The sequence below is a fragment of the Schistocerca serialis genome, chromosome 3 (genome assembly GCF_023864345.2).
Source record: "Schistocerca serialis cubense isolate TAMUIC-IGC-003099 chromosome 3, iqSchSeri2.2, whole genome shotgun sequence".
NCBI lineage: Eukaryota > Metazoa > Arthropoda > Insecta > Orthoptera > Acrididae > Schistocerca > Schistocerca serialis.
In genome coordinates, this window is record NC_064640.1 from 140715174 (window position 1) to 140741012 (window position 25839).

Sequence of the window (25839 nt, forward strand, 5' to 3'; positions counted from 1 at the left end):
GAGTAAATTAGCTTACCACGCCTATTTTCATTCTCTTCTTTCGTATGACATCATATTCTGGGGTAATTCATTATTGAGTAAAAGAGTGCTTATTGCACAAAAGCGTGTAATCAGAATAATTGCTGGAGCTCATCCAAGATCATACTGCAGACACTTATTTAAAGAGCTAGAAATCTTCACTGTAGCCTCACAATATATGTATTCACTTATGAAATTTGTTACTAACAACCCGAACGAATACGAAAGTAATAGCAGTGTACATGGCTACAACACTAGGAGAAAGGATGATCTTCACTACTCAAGGTTAAATCTAACTTTGGCTCAGAAGGGGGTAAATTATGCTGCCACAAAAGTCTTTGGTCACTTACCTACTAGCATCAAATGTCTGACAGACAGCCATACAGCATTTAAAAGGAAATTAAAAGAATTTCTTAATGGCAACTCCTTCTACTCATTAGATGAATTTTTGGATATAGTAAGTGGGTAATTTCCCAAGCCCCACAAAAAAATTGAGTGTCATGTAATATTTTGTCTAATGTAATGTCTTGTATAGACACCTTTTATTAACCTGACACGTTCCACATCATTACGAAGTGTCGTATTCATGATCTATGGAACAAGTACTAATCTAATCTAATCTAATCTTCACAGCTTTCTGTTCTGCATTGGTGCGTTTTCAGTTAATAGGGCCGCGCGGAGTGGCCGCGCGGTTAGAGGCGCCATGTCACGGACTGCGCGGCCCCTCCCGCCGGAGGTTCGAGTCCTCCCTCAGGCATGGGTGTGTGTGTTGTTCTTAACATAAGTTAGTTTAAGTAGCGTGTAAGTCTATGGACCGATGACCTCAGCAGTTTGGTCCCTTAGCAGTTCACTCACTTCTGAAAGTTTTTTTAGTTAATAAGTGCGATTTCTATCAGTGGCCCGGCAGCAAGTGTATTACTTCCTCGATTATCTGCTAATAGTCTTATAGAGCTGAAAACGTTTTCCACCAAGTCGTGTATACATATCGCAACAGTAGCTTTCGTAACTCATTACTTTGTCGTACACCAATCACAAATCTGTTCTTGTACAGAGGAGTCCAAAAAATGTATCCATTGTTTAAAAGTCCATAACTGGCAAACTAACTGACGGAGTTGTCTCATATTTGGTAGTGTAATAGTTGGTAGTTCCTGTAATCGCCACACAAGCGTTGTATTGCGTTGTTTTGTTTTGTCAGATGACAGTCGCCAGATAGTCAGTGTTTTGTTCTTAGTTACACCTAGTTACTCGAGTAAACACGGCTGGCGCAAGGCCTACATTCGATGAAAGGAAGTCAGTTCTGAAGTGGTATTTTAAGTACGAAAACATTAATGAGGTTCAACGGCAATGGCGAAATGAGTATCAAACAGAACCACCAACACGTTTAACGATTCGTCGCATTCGAGACAAATTTGAAGCTGAAGGCTGTGTTAAAGATGTACACAAACAACGATCTGGACGACCTGTAACAGTAAAAAGTCCAGCTAACTCCCGTCGTGTGTTACAACAATTCACTCGCTCACCACAGAAGTCTGTGAGACAGTGTGCCCGTGAAACTGGAGTGAGTCGCTCAAGTGTTCAGCGAATTTTGAAGACACCAAAGCGGAAGTGCTACATCCCACGATTGCTACACGCAATGAACGAGGACGACCCAGATCGTAGAATGGAGTACTGCGAGTGGTTTACTAACATGGTGCGCAACAATGAAGAGCTTGCAGAGATGATTGTGTGGTCTGATGAGGCACAGTTCAAACTCAATGGTACAGTAAATCGCCAGAATTGCATCTACTAGGCCGCCGAAAGTCCGAACGTCCATGTTTGCCAGGAGTACATGTGTGGTGTGGGTTGTCTTACCGGGGTTTGATTGGGCCATTCTTCTTTGACGGCACAGTTACCGGTGAGATGTACCATCAGAAGCTTCAGACATCCATTTTACCTGCCATCCGAGACTTGTATAGAGACGGAAGCGTTTACTTTCAACAAGATGGTGCTTCAGCCCACTACCAAAATCGTGTTAGGGCGTATCTCGATGAAAATCTACGAGGAAGATGGATAGGCCGTAGAGGTGCTGTAGAGTATCCACCACGTTCCCCAGACCTAACTCCTCTGGACTTTTACCTGTGGGTAACACTAAAGGACGTCGTTTATCGACAAAAGCCACGCACATTGGATGAATCCATCGTCCATTCATGTGCAAATATCCAACTGAACACGTTGCAGTCAGTAGTTCGTGCTGCAGTTCGGCGGCATCGTCTGTGTGCGGATGTCGAACACCTACAGTGATATCTTTAAGTTGGACTTTAAGCTACACTTTCAGCAAAATGAGACAACTCCGTCAATTAGTTTGCAAGTTATGGACTTTTAAACAGTGCATACTTTTTTTTGGACCCCTCTGAATATTGTATGCACACGCTTTTGGTACTAAATGACAGTGCGTAACTCTATCGATGTCTTTCTAGAAAGTCAAGACTTGGGACAATAATCTGGGCTTCGGTTTTTACTACCTACTAGATCTTGTGAACTAATAGAGTAATCTGGTTTCACACGACTGGTTCTTGCAGAAGTCATGTTTATTTCCACAGAGGAATTTTTCAGTCTCCAAAAAAAGTAATTATGCGCGAGAACAAACCATATTTCATAATTGTACATAGTGACATCAGTGAGATAAGTCTGTAGGTCCATGCGTCTGTCCCATGAGCCTTCCATAGACCGAGACAACCCTTGCACTTTTCCTCCCATGTGACACGATTCGTTATTTCACAATCTTGGAAAAATTTGAAAGAGAATCCAACTAACACCCCGTCTGTTGTAATTGCCTTTACTGTACAGTGATATCTGAGATTGTTTACAGCTTTGCGCTCATTAATTTGAATGTCTGTCAGTTTCGCATCTGTGCCACATTCGAAAGGAATTTTATTGCGGGCTTCGATGAAGTAATATCGGAAGACCGACTTTAGAACTTCTGCGTTAATTTTATAGCCTTGCCTTTCGATGCCCTCTCGATCAGTGAGCATCTGGACTGATGATGTTGTACTACTAACTGATTTTACATAGTAGCGAAACATTTCGTTTTTATTGACAACTCTGCAAGTGACATCTCGCTTTATCATTAACTGAATGCATCTCGTAACGATTGTCTTGACTTCGTTGAGCTTTTGTTTGTCAGCCAAATTTACTTTCGTTTTATCTGTCATGCAACTATCTCTGCTTTCGTAGCCACATTCTCATATTTTTATTGAACCATCTATCACTATCTTCCATGTCACAATAGTATGAAGCATCTGGCCCACTGCACGCCTGAACTTGTGCAAGAGATCAAATCTGAAATTTCGATATTTGTTGCCAGCAAAAAGCGGCAAGGGAAAGCAACAGGCCCTGGCGTGTGTGACTAGAGTGTCTTAGTACGGGTCGATGATGTTCTTTGGCTCCTCGCGTGTCTGCTCGCTACTGCAGGAAGATCAATATCACGGCCTCAGAGTTCTCGCGGTGGCTTCGCTGCCTCGCCAACTCAAACCGCGGGTTCGAATCCAGTTTCTGGTATCTTACACAGACCGTTGCTATGTGTGTCCTGTGGGTGCTAGAGCGTAATTCATAGAAAACATTGGATTCCAACTTCACATGCTGTGTCCTCTAAATATGTTAGAATGTAATTCGTAAAACAGAATTGGATTCGAACTTCTAGTCTTAAAGGATGATTACATGGATAATGTCCAATATAAAATTTCGTTCAGTACCATTTCCGAGTTTTATCCTCGACGGAGTGCTTCTTTTTCAATGTTGATCAGCTGAAGTAATGAGAAAAAAGCTTACCTGATGTTATTTTACGTTCTTTATCGTTTTAACTGTTGCTGCTGATAATTTACACGCTATTCTTGATTATTACCAACTGACACTCCTTACTTTGTTAGAAAATAATTTTAATTTCAGAAAAACAACTCTGATGCAAATGTGAAATTTACACGGATGGTGTGAAATGTTGTCTGTATAGTGATTCTTGGATACAGGTGCGTGATATCTGCATCAAACTTGTTGGAAAACGGCAAATTAATATGAAATGTTGGCTTCAAAGATTAGGGTACCGCTTAGGTATGTTGTGGTCTTCAGTCCTGAGACTGGTTTGATGCAGCTCTCCATGCTACTCTATCCTGTGCAAGCTTCTTCATCTCCCAGTACCTACTGCAACCTACATCCTTCTGAATCTGCTTAGTGTATTGATCTCTTGGTCTCCCTCTACGATTTTTACCCTCCACGCTGCCCTCCAATGCTAAATTTGTGATCCCTTGATGCCTCAAAACATGTCCTACCAACCGATCCCTTCTTCTAGTCAAGTTGTGCCACAAACTTCTCTTCTCCCCAATCCTATTCAATACCTCCTCATTAGTTACGTGATCTACCCACCTTATCTTCAGCATTCTTCTGTAGCACCACATTTCGAAAGCTTCTATTCTCTTCTTGTCCAAACTGGTTATCGTCCATGTTTCACTTCCATACATGGCTACACTCCATACAAATACTTTCAGAAACGACTTCCTGACACTTAAATCTATACTCGATGTTAACAAATTTCTCATCTTCAGAAACGATTTCCTTGCCATTGCCAGTCTACATTTTATATCCTCTCTACTTTAGGTACATCATACTCAAAAGTCAAAAAAGTCCCACACTCAGGGAATGAGTAATTTTCGAGAACATTTCTAGTGGAGAACAGCGGTTTTTTTTAGTACTTTCAAATGAACATAAACCGTCTCGACCGCAAGAAACCTTTATTTTTGTGGTTACCCGTATCGGTCAGTTATTGACCATCTTCGGACCTCTCACCATGATGGCAGTGTGACGGTGAAAGTAGCAGTCGTTACGACTCCACAAACGTCAACGCTGAGCAGTCGCCGTTCATGGAGTCGTAACGCCTGCTCCGTTCACCGCCACAGCCTACCGTAATTGTAGGACGTCTGAAGATGGTCACAAACTGACCGAAACCGGTAGCCACAAAAATAAAGGTTTCTTGCGGTCGAGACTGTTTATGTTCGTTTTATACTCAGGGAATGAGCGCAGGAGAGCAGATTCAGGAATCCAGCTTCGCCATTCAAGGCAAGGTCCTAGTGGAGATGGTTTGGCGCTGCCTTCCGCCGACCTGTTATGAAGTGTCAAGTGTGTGTGTGTGTGCGCCTTGTGGATGACTATGAAGAGTGCTGTTACATTGTAGTGTTGGGGTTGTGTTGTTACGGATGAAGAGGAGAAAGGAGAGGGTGAACAGCGCTGCAGGCATATAGCCTGCTCCTCTCGAATCTCTGCCTCGTGATGACTGGGTGTTGTGTGGTGTCCTTAGGTTAGTTAGGTTTAAGTAGTTCTAAGTTCTAGGGTACTGATGACCATATATATGCAACGAACTGACGCATGGTGCAGGGAATGACAATTGAATCTCAATGTAGACAAGTGTAATGTGCTGTTAATACATAGAAAGAAAGATCCTTTATCATTTAGCTGCAATATAGCAGGTCAGCAACTAGAAGCAGTTAATTTCATAAATGATCTGGGAGTAGGCATTAGGAGTAAACTTGAATGGAATGACCATATAAAATTAATCGTCGGTAAAGCAGATGCCAGACAGATTCATTGGAAGAGTCCTAAGGAAATGCAGTCCGAAAGCAAAGGAAGTGGGTTACAGTACACTTGTTCGCCCACTGCTTGCATACTGCTCACCGGTGTGGGATCCGTACCAGATGGGGTTGATAGAAGAGATAGAGAAGATCCAACGGAGAGCAGCGCGCTTCGGTACAGGATCATTTAGTAATCGCGAAAGCGTTACGGAGATGATAGATAGACTCCAGTGGAAGATTGCAAGAGAGACGCTCAGTAGTTCGGTATGGGCTTTTGTTAAAGTTCCGAGAACATACCTTCTCCGAGGAGTCAAGCAGTACATTGCTCCCTCCTACGTATATCTCGCGAAGAAAAAAATGGCTCTGAGCACTATGGGACTTAACATCTGTGGTCATCAGTCCCCTAGAACTTAGAACTACTTAAACCTAACTAACCTAAGGACATCACACACATCCATGCCCGAGGCAGGATTCGAACCTGCGACCGTAGCTGTCACGCGGTTCCGGACTGAGCGATTAGAACCGCGGGACCACCGCGGCCGGCATCTCGCGAAGAGACCATGAGGATAAAATCAGAGAGATTAGAGCCCACACAGAGGCATACCGACAATCTTTCTTTCCACGAACAATACGATACTAGAATAGAAGGGAGAACCGATAGAGGTACTCAAGGTACCTCCGCCACATACCGTCAAGTGGCTTGCGGAGTACAGATGTAGATGTCACATGCCCTCACGTCGCGAGACACTTCGGAGAAGCTTGGAATTAAATGTAGGACTTTCGCGCAAGTACTGGTGGTCAGGAACGCTGAGCAACCACCTTTCTTCCCCTTGCCGGCCAATACTGTCAGTTAAAATTTCATTCACACTAGGAATCGAACCACCTTACCTCCGAGTCGAGCACCACTGCACGCGCATGTGTTAGCAGACTCGGCTATGGATGCTGGTATGTATTACAGCAAAACTCTATTAATGAATCACCTATTAGTGTTTTAAAAGAAGAGGCAAAAATAAATAATATTTAAATTAAAGCAGTAAATATGGAACATCATTTAAATTAAAGCAATAAATAAGGACCAAATGTATAACACAGGAAGGCATCTTCTGTCAAGCAGACTTATGAGTTATGGCATCAGAGAGAGTTGCTACCTTGAAGAATGGAGCAGTCAGACGTGTCTTACGACTGGAATGTAGTCAGTCATTGTACTGACCGTTGACGCAGGGTGGGCGAAACGTGCGATATGAGAGGAACGTTGCAAGACGCATGAGATCGTACAGACACTGGACTTCTCAAACGTCACAGCGTCAAGGCTGTATCTCGATTAGTGGCAACTCGCCGTCGCCAGCGCAGCTGCCGTGGGCAACTAAATGTGGATGGCAGCGGGCGGGGATTATAAGAGGAAACAGACGAGCCACACTGCTTTCGATCAACCGTCAATCCCGTGCTGGCCAACAGCAAACTGTGAGCAACTGTACTATCCAGAAGACGCCCGTCGCTGTAGTACACACGTTCCTCTGCTCAGAGCACGTCTCGGGTGTCAGTGATTAACATGGACCCAGCATCACCAATAGAAGCTCGAAGCACTGCAAAAATTCACCCGGAATATCTGTACACGTTGGTCTGTGTATATGGCCGAGCACGATACATCGAAAACCAATGAGTCGATATTCACGCACACCGCCAGAAGTCGCGTAGGCGGCGAAGGTTTTCTGAAATGCGAAAAGTTTACGCTTTCCATTATGTCTCACCTGTGAATGATACAAGAAGCTACTGAGTGTCTGTCTATTTGATAACAGCGCTCCGAAGCGAGGCTGCTACAATGCATCGCTCCCTGATTTTGCGAGGACAGCGTGATGAAAACTCTACGGCCGTGAGGAAGTATGCTTTTCTTGCCTCTTCCTCTTCCCCAACGGATCCTGACTTCAGTCATACTGAGCACATCTGGGACACTACCGTGGTAGATGCATACTCCTTGAACTCAGCTTCGACTCATCATCAGGGCGAAGTGGGGTGCTACTCGCTATTGGACAGGTGTCTAATTCAATACCTAAACAGTGCATATAGTTACGTAACCAGTATCTCTATTGAGTCAGCGGTGTATTCCATCTCGCTCCCTGGTTGAAGAAACACTGGTCTGTTAACAACTGCTTCCTTTTCCACCTATTGTCCACATTAAACAATGCCCAATCCAAGTAATTAATAATCAAAGTCCTGTATGAAGATTTGAGAGGAGCGAAGATTACAATAAACTTTCAAGTTTACTTAGCTTGTCATGTTGAGATGGCTACAGTTCTTCTTGTCCAGGGATCTCATTCTTAAAGCTGAAAATCTAACATCAAGTCCTCACGGTTGATCTGAACAAAATAAACTGATTGTTGTTGCAGAATCTTTTACGAAAATATATTTTCCACTGGTTTTCTCACATTTTAGTACATCATAAATATTTTGATTTTTCACATTAACAAAGCCGAAATTACATTGATAGAATCTATTACACGAAAATACGTCCGATCACATCAGAAGCAAGCTTGCGACTCTCACCCTCTGCGGAAATAACAATATTCCAAAGGGATTACAATTTTTCTTAACAAATGAATTCCTACTAGTTTTCGTTAAATTATTAATTTAGATTATTATTTCATAAATGAATCCAGAAATAAACACAGTAAACAGTGCAGGATTGCGTAATTAATAACCGAAATTTTAAGTGTGCAAATATTCGTAATTTCAAATGTTTCTAAAAAAAATGACTTTAACTGTACATTTAGAACTAGTACTTATCGATTGTAACATCGAAACTAAAATATTTTATAAAGTAATTGCTTTTCATAAATTTTAGGTTTAAATATAACATCCTGTGTATAAAATTATATGAAAGTCTACAGAAAAGCAACTGAGACCTGTCCAAAATTCGAAAAATAATACTGGTATCGACAACCACTGTTGAGGAAAAGTAATGCTAGAGGAGGATGTCCCGTTACAACCGACAGTCCTGTCATGTAGAACTGGCTTCCAGACCTGCATTTCGTTGCATGCCGAAATTTCAACCACCAATAGCGAAAATTTTTTATCCATAAAAATCAGGACACATCCTAAGGACTGTCAGATTATCATGGGACAAAGTTCCCGTCTTAGGCAAGTACGCAAGGAAGACTCGGCTACGACATATCCTGCAAGCTCTGAATTTCGGTACAGATATCCCATATACTGTCACAATACAACACTGACTAAGTACAGACTGAAAGCACTGAAAATATTTCGCTATATTCCTCTAGCTGTGACTGCAGCCTCCAGTTTTACGAGATCTATCCTACGTATTGACCACAAACCACAAACTCGTTTTCATTGACAAATTAGCCATTTTCAAAATTTAATTGAAGCCTTGAACTGCCTGTCTGTTTCCAATACATTCCTACGTGCTGCTTTCCACCGGTAGTGACTTAACACGATGACAATCATGTCATCTGTTTCCATTACAAAATACTGTCCGTCCCCGGTAGCTGAATGCTGCATTGGCCGAAGATTTGGAGACATGTGCACCAAAAATTCCTTCCTACCTTTGTTCGGGCACTATGGTTCTCTCTCACCTGTGGCAAGTTCACCACCAACCAACGGCTCCATGCAATTGGACTAGTGGACACTCCACTTTGCCCGAAATGTCGCCAAGTGGATGACGACCATCACCGCTTAACTTGTATCGCGATGGAGGACGTCTGGCTCTTAGGAAGACAGATGGTAGCTTGCTATCTCCGTGTGACCCCGCAACATATTACACCTGCTTCCTTCTTACATCCGGAGAGTGACTACGTTCCGGCGACTAAATCACAGTAGATCATCTGGGTCAAAGGTTGGACGATCGCGTACCTCTATGGGGATGCTGGCAAGTCGCGACCTGACTTTTGGTATTTCTTGCAGCAAGCCCACAATGAGGTTCATAGATGGTCACACTATCGGAAAACCTTTGCCAACTATCTTCAGGCAGTCTTCCTCGACCCCCCACGCAGTTGGGATGTGCCGGGTGCAGTCGGTGTGCACATTTGACAGCTGATAATGAACCTCACGCTTCTCTTGCCACTCAATATGTAATGCACGTACTATACCATGAAATGATCTACATGTTCCTTTTAACGGAGTAATCTTTATTGAAAATAAATAAATAAAAAAATACAACATCCCGCTTGCTTTAACTTTGTGATTTGTTTGACAATGTCTTTTTTTTTTCTTTCAGAGGATGCATTTCATTTTGTGTTTGTGAACTACCTAATTTTGTATCCAAATAGAATACAAATAAATAAATGTTCTATAGTGTTATAAATAATAATAAATGCTCAACGTGACGAATTGCCGATTCGCTGGGCCCGGGTTCGATTCCCAGCTGGGTCGGGGAATTTTCCCCGCCCAGGGACTGGGTGTTGTGCTGTCCACACCATCATCCTATCATCCTCATCGACTGCAGGTCGCCGAAGTGGCGTCAACTTGAAAGACCGGCACCCGGCGAACGGTCTTACCGACGAGGGGCCCTAACCATACGATTAAATATATAAATAAATAAATAAATAAATTACAAAATACTGATTGGTCCACCAATGCTCGAAATCAAGCGCAACAAATCATGTCAGAAAATTAACATTTTTCGACACGACTGTACTAAATATGTGACGCCATACTCCTGTTTCCGACCTGTTTCTCATTGCAGAAAAAAAAATCAAAGTTTTGTGTGTGTAAATACTACAAATTTTTTTATCTCAAATTAAACGGAGAAAAATTCTCTTATCGATTCCAAAGAGAATTTCTACTTAACTGTGTGTTCCTTGCTGCTGTATAAGTTGTTTTTACACCTTCTTAAGTTTTCTGTTTCAGGTCGTAGAATTTTACATCAAACTGAAAAATAAAAAATACCATAAAGGAACCGAATACAATCACAGAGTTTTCTCCATTAGAATGAAGTGAAAGGCGACTGCCTTTATCGGAGTAAAGTCGTGTTCGCCTGGGAACGAGCTCCAGTGCCAAATATTCGTTATCGCTATGCTTTTACTGTTAAAAGACTCATAAACTACGAGTACATTGTCCGTTAACGGGTCTTGGCTGTCTGCTTCCTACACTGCTGCTTCGTGATCCAGATGTGTATCTGCAGTTTGCTATCAGTAACTGTTCGAGGTAAAGCGTATCCACGTACTGTGAACTGAAACAGTTAGCTCCGAGCTATGACAGTTTGCGGTACGACTACATCTAAATCTACACCCTTAGAATCACTGCGAAGTATGTGGCAGGGGATACATTTGGGTATATCACATATCAGAAAATTTTCTCAATTCAATTCGTGGATGATACGTGGAAAGAATGATTGCTTATACACCACTGTGCAAACTGTTCGATGCTTAATTTTATCCACTCGACCTCTTCAGGATATATTTGTAGGGAGCTGAACAAGATTAATACAGTCTGTCTTGCAAGGCAGCTCTTAGAACTTTCAAAACAGCTTTTTGAAAGAGGTGTTTAAAGCCTGTGATTTGGTCATCTTTTTTATTCCACAACCATCTCGAGTGAAGCAGACATGCTAATTGCCAGTAAGTTAGCCTATTAGCCTATTACACAAATGCTCTCGTATATACATTTGACAAAATTGGTTTATGGAACCGAAAATACATGTTTTGACGATGACTTGAGTTCTAATCAAGTCTAAAGGTCGTTCTTAATACGTAAATAAGAGAACAAATCATTTAGACCATACCGAAATTTAACTGTTTGTCCTGTTATTGCCGACCGGAATGGCCGAGCGGTTCTAGTCGCTACAGTCTGGAACCGCGCGACCGCTACGGTCGCAGGTTCGAATCCTGCCTCGGGCATAGATGTATGTGATGTCCTTAGGTTAGTTAGGTTTAAGTAGTTCTACGTTCTAGGTGACTGTTGACCTCAGCAGTTAAGTCCCATAGTGCTCAGAGCCATTTGAACCATTTTTTTCTGTTATTTTTCTGATTCTTGTATTTTTTGTGCTTTAATCTGTTGCTTTTGTAACACTTGATAATCGACTGTGCTTGAAATCTAGTTTGTGAAATAAAACCTGTTGTACAGTCAAATGGCGGTTGTATCTTACAAAAAAATTGCTTTCATTTCCAGAATAAATCTGTCACTGCGTAGAGTAGTATGCACTAGTTTGAAAATTGTTGACAGACTAAAACTTTGTGCTGGGCCAGGGTTCCAATAAGAAACCTTGCCTTTCGCAGGCAATGCTCTGAGCTACTGAGCTATCTGACCAAGAAACACGACAGCTTCACATCTGTCTGTACATCTTTATTGCTTCCCAAATTTCACAGAAACTCTCCTGTACATCACTAGTGCTAGTCCAGCATGAGAACATCCGTCGGATTGGGAATATAGTACAGAGGTGCTGACAGAAATGAAGCTTACATTTCTGTTACTGGAAAATACACAACTGTTATATACATTCTTCGTAACTGAAATTTCGGCTACAAAATGGCTCTGAGCACTATGGGGCTTAACATCTTAGGTCATCAGTCCCCTAGAACTTAGAACTACTTAAACCTAACTAACCTAAGGACATCACACACATCCATGCCCGAGGCAGGATTCGAACCTGCGACCGTAGCGCCGGCCGCGGTGGTCTCGCGGTTCTAGGCGCTCAGTCCGGAACCGGGCGACTGCTACGGTCGCAGGTTCGAATCCTGCCTCGGGCATGGATTTGTGTGATGTCCTTAGGTTAGTTAGGTTTAAGTAGTTCTAAGTTCTAGGGGACTGATGACCAGAGACTAAAGCGCCTAGAACCGCACGGTCACACCGGCCGGTTTTCGGCTACAGTTGTACAAAATTTTTACTACTGGAGTTTTACACAGCTGATGTCCCCGCCCAGTAGCTGAGTGGTCAGCGAGACCGAATGTCAATCCTAAGGGCCCGGGGTTCGATTTCCGTCTGGGTCGGAGATTTTCTCCGCTCAGGGACTGGGTGTTGTGCTGTCCTAATCATCATCATTTCATCCCCATCGACGTGCAAGTCGCCGAAGTGGCATCAAATCGAAAGACTTGCTCCCGGCGAACGGTCTACCCGACGGGAGGCCCTAGTTACACGACACAACCGGTTTCGGGATCTCAGCCCCATCTTCAGGTACAACTACAAATTAAAAATGAAACCATATGTCTGGACAGTAGGACTCACGAAGACTCCACCAGTACTATAAAAGCAAATAAGGTAAAAAGTGTACAGACAACAATAAACACACCAAAGTGTACATATCTAATTTAAGTTAAAAGGCAGTACATCTGCCGAGCATGGATGATCAGAGGGAGTGCGGAAAAGTGATCGTGCTAGAGCACCTTCCAAGTCTCGCCTCGGAAAGAATAGTGTCACAACTCAATAATACAATACCTGACAAAAATCATCTTAAAGAATACTATAAAACTTATACTGAAATAGCATAAGCGTCATTTAAATTTTAAATAAATAATTTTGGCAGCAAATTCCATTATAATCTATGCAACATTGATGTGGACATGTAGTTCTGTACTCGTCAAATATGAGGTGTAACCAGATAATTATTGATTAATTCTTTGACTTGTGTCACTTTTATTGATTTTCCAAAATTCTTTTTGTTTTTGTTATGATCTCCCATGTAATACTTATGACATTCCATGAGGCAAAATTAGTACTTACGTTTAAATAAGAAATGAAAAAAAGTTGAAATTGTTGTACTAGAAAAATGCAAAATTATAAACTGTGAAAACTGATACAATTTGATAGGGAATATTAATTAGGTACAGTCTGAGGAACACAATTTACGAAAACACAGAATCATAAATGGGCTTATAAAATGGAAGAATACTTTTCGGTGAGAATATGGATTCAATACGAACTTACTTTGCAGCAGAAATACCATTTTATTTTATTTTTTTTTTTTCTAGTATGCTGCAACGCACAAAATTTCGTAATATTTACAACAGTTGTAATAGTCAAAACACTGTCTGTTCCTTCATACATGGCAATGTAAGACACTGTATGAACGCAGACATTGTAATAGTATGAGATTTTCACTCAGCAGCGGAGTGTGCGCTGATATGAAACTTCTTGGCAGATTAAAACTGTGTGCCGGACCGAGACTGGAACTCGGGACCTTGGTTCGCAGGAGAGCTACTGTAAAGTTTAGAAGACAGGAGACGAGATACTGGCAGAAGTAAAGCTGTGAGGACGGGGCGTGAGTCGTGCTTGGGTAGCTCAGATGGTAGAGCACTTGTCTGCGAAAGGCAAAGGTCCTGAGTTCGAGTCTCGGTCCGGCACACAGTTTTAATCTGCCAGAAAGTTTCATTGTAGTAGTGATTGATATTAAAAATTACACTCAACTTACGTTATACATGAAAAGTATCACAACTTAGAATGTGCCACTCTTCTCGAATGACCCATGCACACCTGCCGGCAGCAAAGCTGAAGCGACACTTTCCTTGCCGTGGCGAAACGTGAAGCGGCCTACAGCAAAACTGACACAACTGTACAACGGCCCTGAAGTGAAAAAATTGAGAGTTATAGATGTGACGTTTTTCATGCACGTTGGGGCACATCAAACGCATTTTCAGTGACAAAACTGAAAATAACATTTTTTTTTACTTGTGTCACTTTCCTTGCCGGGGTGCGCAATGTGCGTAACGTGAGTCAACCATATGTTGCAGGCGCCGCAACTAGCTTCTGTAGGACTTCCGTAATAAAAATATTGCGCAACAATAGCAGAACTTTCAGTTATGAGAAACGAAAGTGTAAGAGGAGGGAGTGCGGATGATTCGTGCCCAGATGTCCAGCCGATAAGACCATCGCCCACGCAATGTTCAAGTACTTGTCGAGCACACAGTTTTAATCTGTCAGGAGGGTTCATAACTTCAAATTCATTATCAACGACAGTCAGCTCAGAGCACAGGCATTTTTTTACTATAGACCTCGACACCGAAATGTATTTCAGAGACCGAGAACTCTACACGTGAGTAAATGGTTCACTTAATAAATATTTAGCGTTGTCGTCGGTGACCCACGCGGAACGCAGTCGGGTGGAGGCGAGCGTGCCTTCGCTACAGTTTTCCACAGAAGTACGTTTGTATGGGGCAGCAGCACGACACGGGAGCGGAGCGATTATTGTGCGTTTGCGAGTGTTCCGGGTGGCGTATGTGTGGAGTGTCCCAGATTGGGCGTGAGGGCATTGCCCCGCGCGGGGCGCACGTAGCGGCGCTTCCTGCCGGCGCGACTTGCCGGCATTCAATTTGCCGGCGCGGCCGCGGCCGCAGCGCAGCCGCTTTATCCTATTTATCCTATTTTTAGCAATGGGGCAGCGCTTACTTGTCATTGACCTGGCGCGGACACCGGCCTGCGTGATTAGTCGCGGCCGGAGCGCGCGGAGACGCGGACCTCCACCCTCTGTCCCGTAACCACAGGGGACATCGGCACGAGCAGAGCTCGCCCTTCACCCCATTCCCGATGGACCATCGTAAGCGGTCCCTTACGGAAGACATACACTACTGGCCATTAAAAGTGCTACACCACGAGGATGACGTGTTACCGACGCGAAATTTAACCGACAGGAAGAAGATGCTGTGATATGCAAATGATTAGCATTTCAGAGCACTCACACAAGGTTGGCGCCGGTGGCGACACCTACAACGTGCTGACATGAGGAAAGTTTCCAACCGATTTCTCATACACAAACAGCAGTTGACCGGCATTGCCTGGTGTAACGTTGTTGTGATGCCTCGTATAAGGAGGAGAAATGCGTACCATCACGTTTCCGAATTTGATAAAGGTCGGATAGTAGCCTATCGTGATTGCGGTTTATCGTATCGCGACATTGCTGCTCGCGTTGGTCGAGATTCCATGACTGTTAGCAGAATATGGAATCGGTGGGTTCAGGAGGGTAATACGGAACGCCGTGCTGGATCCCAACGGTCTCGTATCACTAGCAGTCGAGATGACAGGCAACTTATCTGCATGGCTGTAACGGATCGTGCAGCCACGTCTTGATCCCTGAGTCAACAGATGGGGACGTTTCCATGACAACAACCATCTGCACGAACAGTTCGACGACGTCTGCAGCAGCATGGACTATCAGCTCGGAGACCGTGGCTGCGGTTACCCTTGACACTGGATCACAGACAGGAGCGCCTGCAATGATGTACTCAACGACTAACATGGGTGCATGAATGGCAAAACGTCATTTTTTCGGATGAATCCAGGTTCTGTTTACAGCATCATGATGGTCGCATCCGTGTTTGGTGACATCGCGGTGAACGCACATTGGAAGCGTGTATTCGTCATCACCCGGCGTCATCGTATGGGGTGCCATTGGTTACACGTCTCGGTCACCTCTTGTTCGCACTGGCGGCACTTTGAACAGTAGACGTTACATTTCAGATGTGTTATGACCCGTGGCTCTACCCTTCATTCGATCCCTGCGAAACCCTACACTTCAGCAGGATAATGCACGACCGCATGTTGCAGGTCCTGTACGGGCCTTTCTGCTGCCCTGGCCGGCACATTCTCCAGATCTCTCATCAACTGAAAATGTCTGGTCAATGGTGGCCGAGCAAGTGGCTCTTCACAATACGCCAGTCACTACTATTGATGAACTGTGGTATCGTATTGAAGCTGCATGGGCAGCTGTACCTGTACGCGCCATCCAAGCTCTGTTTGACTCAATGCCCAGGTGTATCAAGGCCGTTATTACGGCCAGAGGTCGTTGTTCTGGGTACTGATTTCTCGCCCAGCCACGTTGACCGAGCGGTTCTAGGCGCTTCAGTCCGGAACCGCGCGACTGCTGCGGTCGCAGGTTCGAATCCTGCCTCGGGCATGGGTGTGTGTGATGTCTTTAGGTTAGTTAGGTTTAAGTAGTTCTAAGTTCTAGGGGACTGATGATCATAGATGTTAAGTGCTATAGTGCTCAGAGCCATTTGAACCATTTGAAAAATGTCATGGCATACCGGTATGCGCCGGCGTGGTGGCCGAGCGGTTCTAGGCGCTTCAGTCCGGAACCACGCGGCTGCTACGCTCGCAGGTTCGAATCCTGCCTCGGGCATGGATGTGTGTGATGTCCTTAGGTTAGTTGGGTTTAAGTAGTTCTAAGTCCTGGGGGACTGATGACCTAAGATGTTAAGACCCATAGTGCTCAGAGCCATTTGAACCATTTGGTTATGTTCGGCTACATGGAGAAAAAAATGTTCAAATGTGTGTGAATTCCTAAGGAACCAAACTGCTGAGGTCATCAGTCCCTAGACTTATGCACTACTTAAACTTACTTATGCTAAGAACAACACAGACACACTCATGCCCGAGGGGGGACTGGAATCTCCAGCGGGAGGTGCCGCGCAATCCGTAACGGGGTGCCTTAGACCGCCCGGCCACTGTGGCACAAGCCTTTGGCTTGAACGAATGTCCTCTCCAGAAGAGATTAAATGCCAAACATAATCTAAACACGCATAGCCATTGAGCCAAACCTTTTCTTCTTTGTATTCCAGTGATCGTTGTTCTAGATGTTCCACAATACCATTTTGATCCCGCAGCTCCTTGTATTCTTCACATAATATCCACACCGTCAAGCCAGACCGATGTCAATATGAAGAGGATGATGATGATCATCATCATGATAGTGATTATGATTGTGATTATGGATTTCAGAAACTAAACATCTTAGTCATTAGTTCCTGTATGGCAGGAGAGGACAAGACATAAGTGTTTTTATGGAGCCGCCATACTGGGACTAAAACAGACGATGCGGTGCAATTTCGCTAATGGAGAAAGTAGTGGCTTTCGCAAATAACTCTCACTTTGGAATTTTTTGTTGTTTTTTTAAACTGCTTTTTATGCTTAAAATTGATGATTCTCGGTGGCTCAGAGGTTAACTGTCATACTAGGCGTCTAAAGGCCTAGGGTTTGGTCCTAGTTCAGTCCCACGATTTTTATCTTACATTTATCACGTCTATCATTCTTGGTAGTGTTTTTTAATCTGAAAAACACCAAGTTGCAAAAGGTTCGAAGTCCACGTTAAACTGTCGGTCGCCTCCAACCGGCTGGTCCGCAGCTCGTGGTCTAGTAGCTAGCGTTTCTGCCTCTGGATCACGGTGTCCCGCGTTCGATTCCCGGCCAGGTCGGGGATTTTCTCCGCCCGGAAACTGGGTGTTTGTGTTATCCTCATCATCTCATCATTTTGGAAGTGCCGAGATTGGAAATGGAAAGGTTTGGAACTTGTACGGGAGCTGATGACCACGATGTTGAGTGCCCCACCTAACCGGCTGGTCAAGTCAAAGGAAGACAAAAGCATACAACCTCCAATACGACCAGGTCGAGTATAGCCACGTGGTGATCAAACCAACCTTCGGGCTGATGACGCCTTTACCTTAAATAAGTTGTGTATAACATATACTAGGCAGACGCCCTTCGTATGCTTCCCAAGCGCTGCTTTCATCGCATAAAGATTCCCAAGAGAATCTGATACAGCAATAGCACGCTCAAGGTGCAGCTGTTACGTCTGCACCGGAACCAGACGTTATATGTGTGCTATTCATTACTAACCCCGTCTTCATGTTGGCAAATTTGTGTGCGTATATATGAGAAAGGGACAACATGTGGAGCGATTGGTTTCCGTGATATTTTTGTGAAACAACATCCGAGTGTAAACAAACCATATCTTTACAGCCTTCTGAGTGAATAAAGTGCAAGTCACTAACATGCAGCCAGCCAGTATTTATGTCACACTATCAGCACTCTCTTAGTTTTCCTCATTCCTATAAATTTCTCTCCACCCCCATCCCCCCAATTTCTCTATTAATTCGACCCTTCTATTTCTCGCTCTTTTTCCTTCCGGTTAACTTATTCAGATTTGATTAATTCTGTACTATTGTCATACGTTTCTGTTCGTGTATCATTACTTCTAGTCGATAGGCGGTAAAAGCATTGCGGTCGTGCGCCCAGATAATTTTATCATCATCATAACTCCTACTCGACGGGAGTATTATTTAATGGTTCAAATGGCTCTGAGCACTATGGGACTCAACTGCTGAGGTCATTAGTCCCCTAGAACTTAGAACTAGTTAAACCTAACTAACCTAAGGACATCACAAACATCCATGCCCGAGGCAGGATTCGAACCTGCGACCGTAGCGGTCTTGCGGTGCCAGACTGCAGCGCCTTTAACCGCGCGGCCACTTCGGCCGGCTTTATTTAATGAAGCGCGTACTTAACACAACGTTAATAAGAGTGAATTTTTTATAACAGTTACAATTCTGTACAACTCATGTACTATGCACAATGCAAAGTAAAACATAAACAGCTACGTCTCCCTATCGACGTTTAGTTGTATGTAACAGAGAACCAGAAGGCCCTAATCTTGCCGACTAAAATAAATAAATAAAGCAAATACGGAAGCTGTGTCATAGAGTAGTGAACATAACTAAAAATTTAATATCCACCAAGTTCACACACACGCACAATAGAAAGAGAGGGAACAAACTTGTCACAATACCTGCCTAGGCGTGGTATTCCCCAACAAGTTACTGATCTCATACTGCTTTAAGTTAGTGAACAGTAGGCAAGGGAGAATAATCCATAAATTTGAAGCGAAAGCTCTAATTGCCTAAGAAAAGTGGAGGAATTCGGCTGTAGCTTTTGTAACATTCCCTCTCGCCTAGTTGTACTTTATTCTTGTGTCCAAAACACGGCCACGACAACTGTTAATACTAAACCTCGGCTCCATTATAATCAATAGAAATTTAAGCTTAAGGATATGAATGATGACTGTTAAAGGTCGTTAGTTGAATAGCTAAAACAGTTGTAGCTTAGAGATGTCGATTTAACAGCCGAAGAAATTCAAGAGAAATCATCTGTTGACAAAACAGCATAAAAGTGTGCTGTTTCAAAATGATTTTCCCTAACTAAAATTCTATACGAAGTTAACTAGTTTAAGATCAATTTTACTTTCATAAGTGCGAGATCGTTCGTAAATGTGCATAAGCTACGTAGCAACTGTACTCTGTCGAATTGCACCAGCAAGCACCCAGCGCAGCCAGCATTATTATTATAAAAATACGTCTTATTGTTTCGCTGGTGCTCTGCTGTTCTGTAATTTCATTAACACGTGTACAGTAGTTAAGAAATAAAAAAAGGCTGATAAATGCAGTTCTGCAATGGTGCAGTGCTTACATCTATCAAAGGAACCATGAAGCCATTTGCTGTAACTGACGTAGGGAAACAACGGAAAAATGATCTGGATGGCAAAATAAGGATTTGAACCGGTGTCTAACCAGTTCACTACATATTCAAATTAAATCTCTCTGCGACTTTTCCAAGATCAGTGTCTGATACAAGTTTTGCCTTGAAATGTATGGTTTTATTTCCTATAATCTCCTACAGTTGAATAGCTGGGATAGACTTCTAAGCTCGTTTCCTTCTCGAAACACCATCTGAACTATTACTGACATCGGCAGCATGCGAAAGCGAAGGTGTCCTCATGGCACGCATGGCGTGAGTTACGATTTGCATGGATACTGCGAGCTGCTCCACAGGCAATATCGACATAGCGGCAAGATTGTTTGATAAGACGTAAATTGATGTTTTAATTACCATCGATATCGAGATCATTAGACAGATTAATGATAGTATAGGCTGCGGGACGAAATTTTATGCCCTTTCCATGTAAATTATATTACTATAGTGTATATGCACAATAATTTCGATTTCAACGTCGGTAAGGCTGTAGCGTAAGACATAAAGTCAGTAAGTTTTGGCAGAGATATTTGCTTGGTTGTCGCTATGAAACAGACAAAGAAAAACTCAAACTTTAACTACTCTCCAAGTCCTTCAATAATACAACAATACAGGGTGATTATAATTAAAGTTCAACTTTCAAAACGCTGTAGAAATAACACCATTGGTCAGAATGGCGTCAAATTGCACCGGAATATTACCGGAGAAGGGGAAAACGTATGGCAGAGAAAAAACCTAGAGTGAAAATTGGTCAGTAGATGGAGCTGTATGTGTCAGAATACGTAAATGACAACACCTATCATGCGCACGAGCTATTGAAGTTGGTATAAACACGCGGGGTACAACGGCTTTTCCTCCTTTCGACTCTACGACGTCGCCATGACTGTCTCAATAGTCCGCCGCCGGCAGCTGAGTGGATGCCGGCATTGTGGCTCAGCGTGTTCGGTCAGAGGGTTAGCAGCCCTCTGTAATAAAAAAAAACTGAATTAATCGATCAATAACGAACTTAAACGGATGTCGTACGACGTCCTCCCCGAGCAGATGCAACGAACGAAAGCGAACAAAATGAGATTAAAAATAAATAAAAAGTGGTCAGCGCTACAGACTGTCAATCCTAAGGGCCCGGGTTCGATTCCCGGCTGGGTCGGAGATTTTCTCCGCTAAGGGACTTGGTGTTGTGTTGTCCTAATCATCATCATTTCATCCCCATCGACGCGCAAGTCGCCGCAGTGGCGTCAAATCGAAAGACTTACACCAGGTGAACGGTCTACCCGACGGGAGGCCCTAGTCACACGCCATTATTATTATTACCGTCTCAATACAGGATCGCGCTCTGCTTGTAAAGCTGTATTACAAGAATAATGACTGTGCATACGTCGCTCTGCAGAAGTTCCGGACACTGAAGGATTTTAAAAAAGAGTTGGTCCGATGGCTGCCGTGAGTCTGGAGAAAATGTTTCGGAAATTCGAAAAGACGGGTTCTTTTGGTGTGCAGCCTGCTAGAGGGAAGAAACGAATTGATTCGACGTCAGTAGAAGCTGTGGCCACAGAAATGCAGGAGGAGACGAGTGGTGGTGTGCAAACATGTAGTGCACGGAGAATTGCCCGAACATTGGACATACCCGTGGCACGGTTGGTAAAATCCTACGAAATATCCATATTTGCTATCCATCCAAAATTACCCATGTGCACGAGTTGCTTCCTGTTGACCTGCCAGCAAGAGAGACCTTTGGTTTAGAATTTCTTGCTCGTGTGGAAGTGGACAATGATTGGCCAGGGAAGACTTTGTAGACAGGCGAAGCCCACTTCCACGTGACAGGATACCTCAATACACAGAATTGGCGAATAAGGGCAACGAAAAACCCACACTCAAATCAACCAGTACCACTTCATCCTGAAACGGTCACTGTGTGCTGTGGGTTTACGGCATCATTTATCTAGGACCATATTTTTTCGAAGAGACAGATCCTGTTCCCTGTACCGTCACTGGTAAGCGCTATTTTTTGCACAAGCACGTCATTGTAGCTCTCCAACAGCATGGATGTGTGGATAGTATCATTTTTATGTAAGATGGCGCACCTCCGCACATTGCAGATCCAGTTAAGCAGCTGCTGAAGCGCCATTTCGGAAATGCTAGAATGATCAGCCGCCGTTTCCCTACAGCCTGGCCGCCCCAGTCACCTAATCTTAATCCGTGTGGCTTCTGGCTGTGGGGTTATCTGAAAGATGTTGTGTTCAGTGTTCGGATTGTAAACTTAGCTGCGCAACACGTTCTGAACGTAACCCCAGAAACACTTCCATCAGTTGTGGAACATGCTGTTTCTCGATTTCAACTTGTTGCAGAAAACGGTGGACAGCCTGTTGAACGTGTTTTGCGCCAGTCACATGGAAATTAATAATCCGATTTGATTTTGACTGATGCTTTTTATGCGGTTATTGGCCTCAGGACAATTAAAAACCGATTTTTCCCATCCGATGTGATATGACCTTGCCGTGGTGGATGGGCTTACGTAGCTAACAGTATCACATCCGTACAGCCACGCACACTGACTAGTACAGTTTTTTTAACGTCAAACAACACCTTAGGCATTGTTGTACGATTCATTTGTTATTTGTAGTCGACCTCTATTAAATAGTGATGCTTACAGCGCCATCTATTGCTACATTTTGTAACTATTTATTTTTCTTCTGCCATAAGTTTTCCCCCTTCTGCGATAATATTCCGTTGCAATTTGCCGTCATTCTGACCAATGGTGTTATTTCTACAGCAGTTTGAAAGATTAATTATAATCACCCTGTATATACACCTAATTCTGTAGAATGAAACTTCCATTAGAGTTAGTCAGGATAGTGGGAAATTCAGAACTGAAAGAGGAGTCAGACAAGGGAGTGAAATATCGCCAAAACTAATCACACAGTCATAGTGAAAGTTTTCAAATCTCTCAACTGGGAGAACAGGTTAAAAGAAGACTTTGTATCGTTTACCGCTTGTTGAGAAAACTTCAACATTGAACGAAAGGCTTAACAGCGGAAGTTTGTAAGTAGGGCTGGATATCACCTGTAGTAAGACTAAAATAATGTATACTGGACATTTTCAGAAGAAAATTAACAATGAAGCAATAGAAATCTTTTATGAACGTCAGTATTTCGGGCAGACGACAGAACTAACTTCGACAGAAATAAAAAAAAAAACAATAAATGTTTTCCGATGTCCTTTTGATAACCTAAACAGACATGGGAAATAAGCTGCACGTGTACCTCACGCTAAGACCATTACGCAGCAAGACTTGTGCATTCTTAGGAGAGATTCCATTTTCTGGGTGTCCTGCAGACGCGGTTCTGCTGCGGTATGGATTACGGGGGCATCATAGTGTGGGAGTGAAATAGCGCAGCAATTGGAAACGTACTCCAAAGTTGAAGTACGCCGGATAGTACAAGTTCTAGACGACAGGTGGCACTAGTGTGGGGGACGTTGTTTTCAATTTATTTTTTCCCTGCCTGTCGCCTACAACTCAAATATTTGTATCATTCTTCCAGCCAAGCCAACAGATGACGCCCCGATTAGCCACAGGCTCTTGATACTGACACTCAACGTCGTTTTGCAAGTTCTAAGTACTGCTGAACGAACTTTTTAAAAAATGCTTTAATTTTTTAATTTATCTTCTTTTGTAGTCTGAGGAGGAGGAATTAATGTTTAACGTCCCGTCGACAACGAGGTCATTAGAGAGACAGCACAAGCTCGGATTAGGGAAGGAAGTGGAAGGAAATCGGCCGTGCTCTTTCAAAGGAAACATCCCGGAATTTGCTTGAAGCAATTTAAGGAAATAACGGAAAACATAAATCGGGATGACCGGACGCGGGTTTGAATCTTCGCCGTCCCGAATGCGAGTCCAGTGTGCTAACCATTGTGCCACCTCGCTCCGTTTGTAGTCTAATATTGTATACCAAACACCTGCCGTTATTTATGTTCCTTTAATTTTAATTACAGATCCGATGATGACAGTAGCCAAAATTACATAATAAAGAAATATATCAATCGATCTAGACGGTTGTTTTGATTCCATAAAAAAATTCCCATCATTTTCAAAGCACAATGAAGCGAGGGATCGGTGTGCGTGGGAACTTTGGGGACTTCAACCCTCGGTGGGTGTCATTACTTCAATCACGAACCAAAAGACGACGTATAAAGAGAGAGCACACACTGTAAACAACTAGCGCTACCACTCAACCTATGATAAACAACATCAGACATTATCCATAGTGGAATATTGACTAGCGATGGGAGGGCATGTGGTACTAACTCCGCTCCCGTGTTGTGTGATACGCTGCCTCCCTGACGTATTAACAGTTTTCACTTACCATTCCATGTGATGAAAAAGCATTGAAAATTTGAGGGTTGCTCAGCGAGCGAAGGAGAGATGGATTATGGGAGATTCCAGAAAAGGCAGAAAAACAAACACACAGTTCAGGACGAGACTCTAACCGTAAACACGAATATAATTTAATGAAATGCAGATGGACAGGACGTGTAATCAGGGGTGTGAATTTTGGAAAGATTAAGAAAGATTTTTGCTACGCTGCGAGAGATAAAACAAGACCGAGAGACGACCTAATAGAAGGTGAGTAGGTGACATTAGAAAACATGCAGGGGCATGCTTATAACTGAAGACGGTAATACATGCAGAAATAGGAAAGAGGCCTCTATGTAAAAAAAAAAAAAAAAAAAAAAAAAAAAAAAAAAAAAAAAAGTGGCTCTGAGCACTATGGGACTTAACATCTGAAGTCATCAGTCCCCTAGACTTAGAACTACTTAAACCTACCTAACCTAAGGATCTCATACACATCCATGCCCGAGGCAGGATTCGAACCTGCGACCGTAGCAGTCGCGCGGTTGCGGACTGAAGCGCCTAGAACCGCTCGGCCACCGCCTTTATGTCATATCGCTGACGATCACACATATTATGAAGTAATATAACACTAGTAATACCCCACATTAACGAAGGTAAATAGGTAATCAGTAACTGAGTGTGGCCGGCCGAAGTGGCCGTGCGGTTAAAGGCGCTGCAGCCTGGAACCGCAGGACCGCTACGGTCGCAGGTTCGAATCCTGCCTCGGGCATGGATGTTTGTTATGTCCTTAGGTTAGTTAGGTTTAACTAGTTCTAAGTTCTAGGGGACTAATGACCTCAGCAGTTGAGTACCGTAGTGCTCAGAGCCATTTGAACCATTTGAACTGAGTGTGTGCGAGAATACAAAAGCAAACAAAAACTTCATGTTGAATGAGATACTTTGACTTGCGGAAGAAGGGTGTACAGCCCAAAATGGGCTGTCGGTGATATTAACACTACTGCGGAGAAGGACAGTTAGAATATGTCTCGTCGACATCAGTGTTGTTACAAATCGACACCAGCTCAGTAGTATATGATGTGGAGGGAAATCAGTCCTAGTCGTCTTTAAGCAGCTACGCCATATTCTACTTAAACCATTTAATAAAAACCTGGGCCGGCAGGTGTGAACGAGCGGTTCTAGGCGCTTCAGTCTAGAACCGCGCGACCGCTACGGTCGCAGGTTCGAATCCTGCCTCGGGCATGGATGTGTGTGCGGTCCTTAGGTTAGTTAGGTCTAAGTACTTCTCAGTTCTAGGGTGGTCAGAGCCATTTTTTAAAAACGTGGAAAGCACGAATCAAGATAACCATACAAGGCTTTGGATGCCCCTCCTCCCACATACAATGCCCGAGTCTTGCGTAGCCTACTGCGCCACATCGGTCGAGTGAAAGCCGCTGGCGCTGAGGACGAAACAGAAGCCTCTGTTACCGGTAAAGCTTCTTTTCAAATCCTTTAGTGGAGTTTGCTTCAGTATATCTTCCGACACCTTTTACGTTCTCTAGCAAGACATGCAAGAAAAGGCTATATTTCTCCTGCGGCATTAAGCGGATACCTTCACTTAATAAAGAGAACGTTAGCTAGAATCGCAGTTTTGCCTCAGCCAAC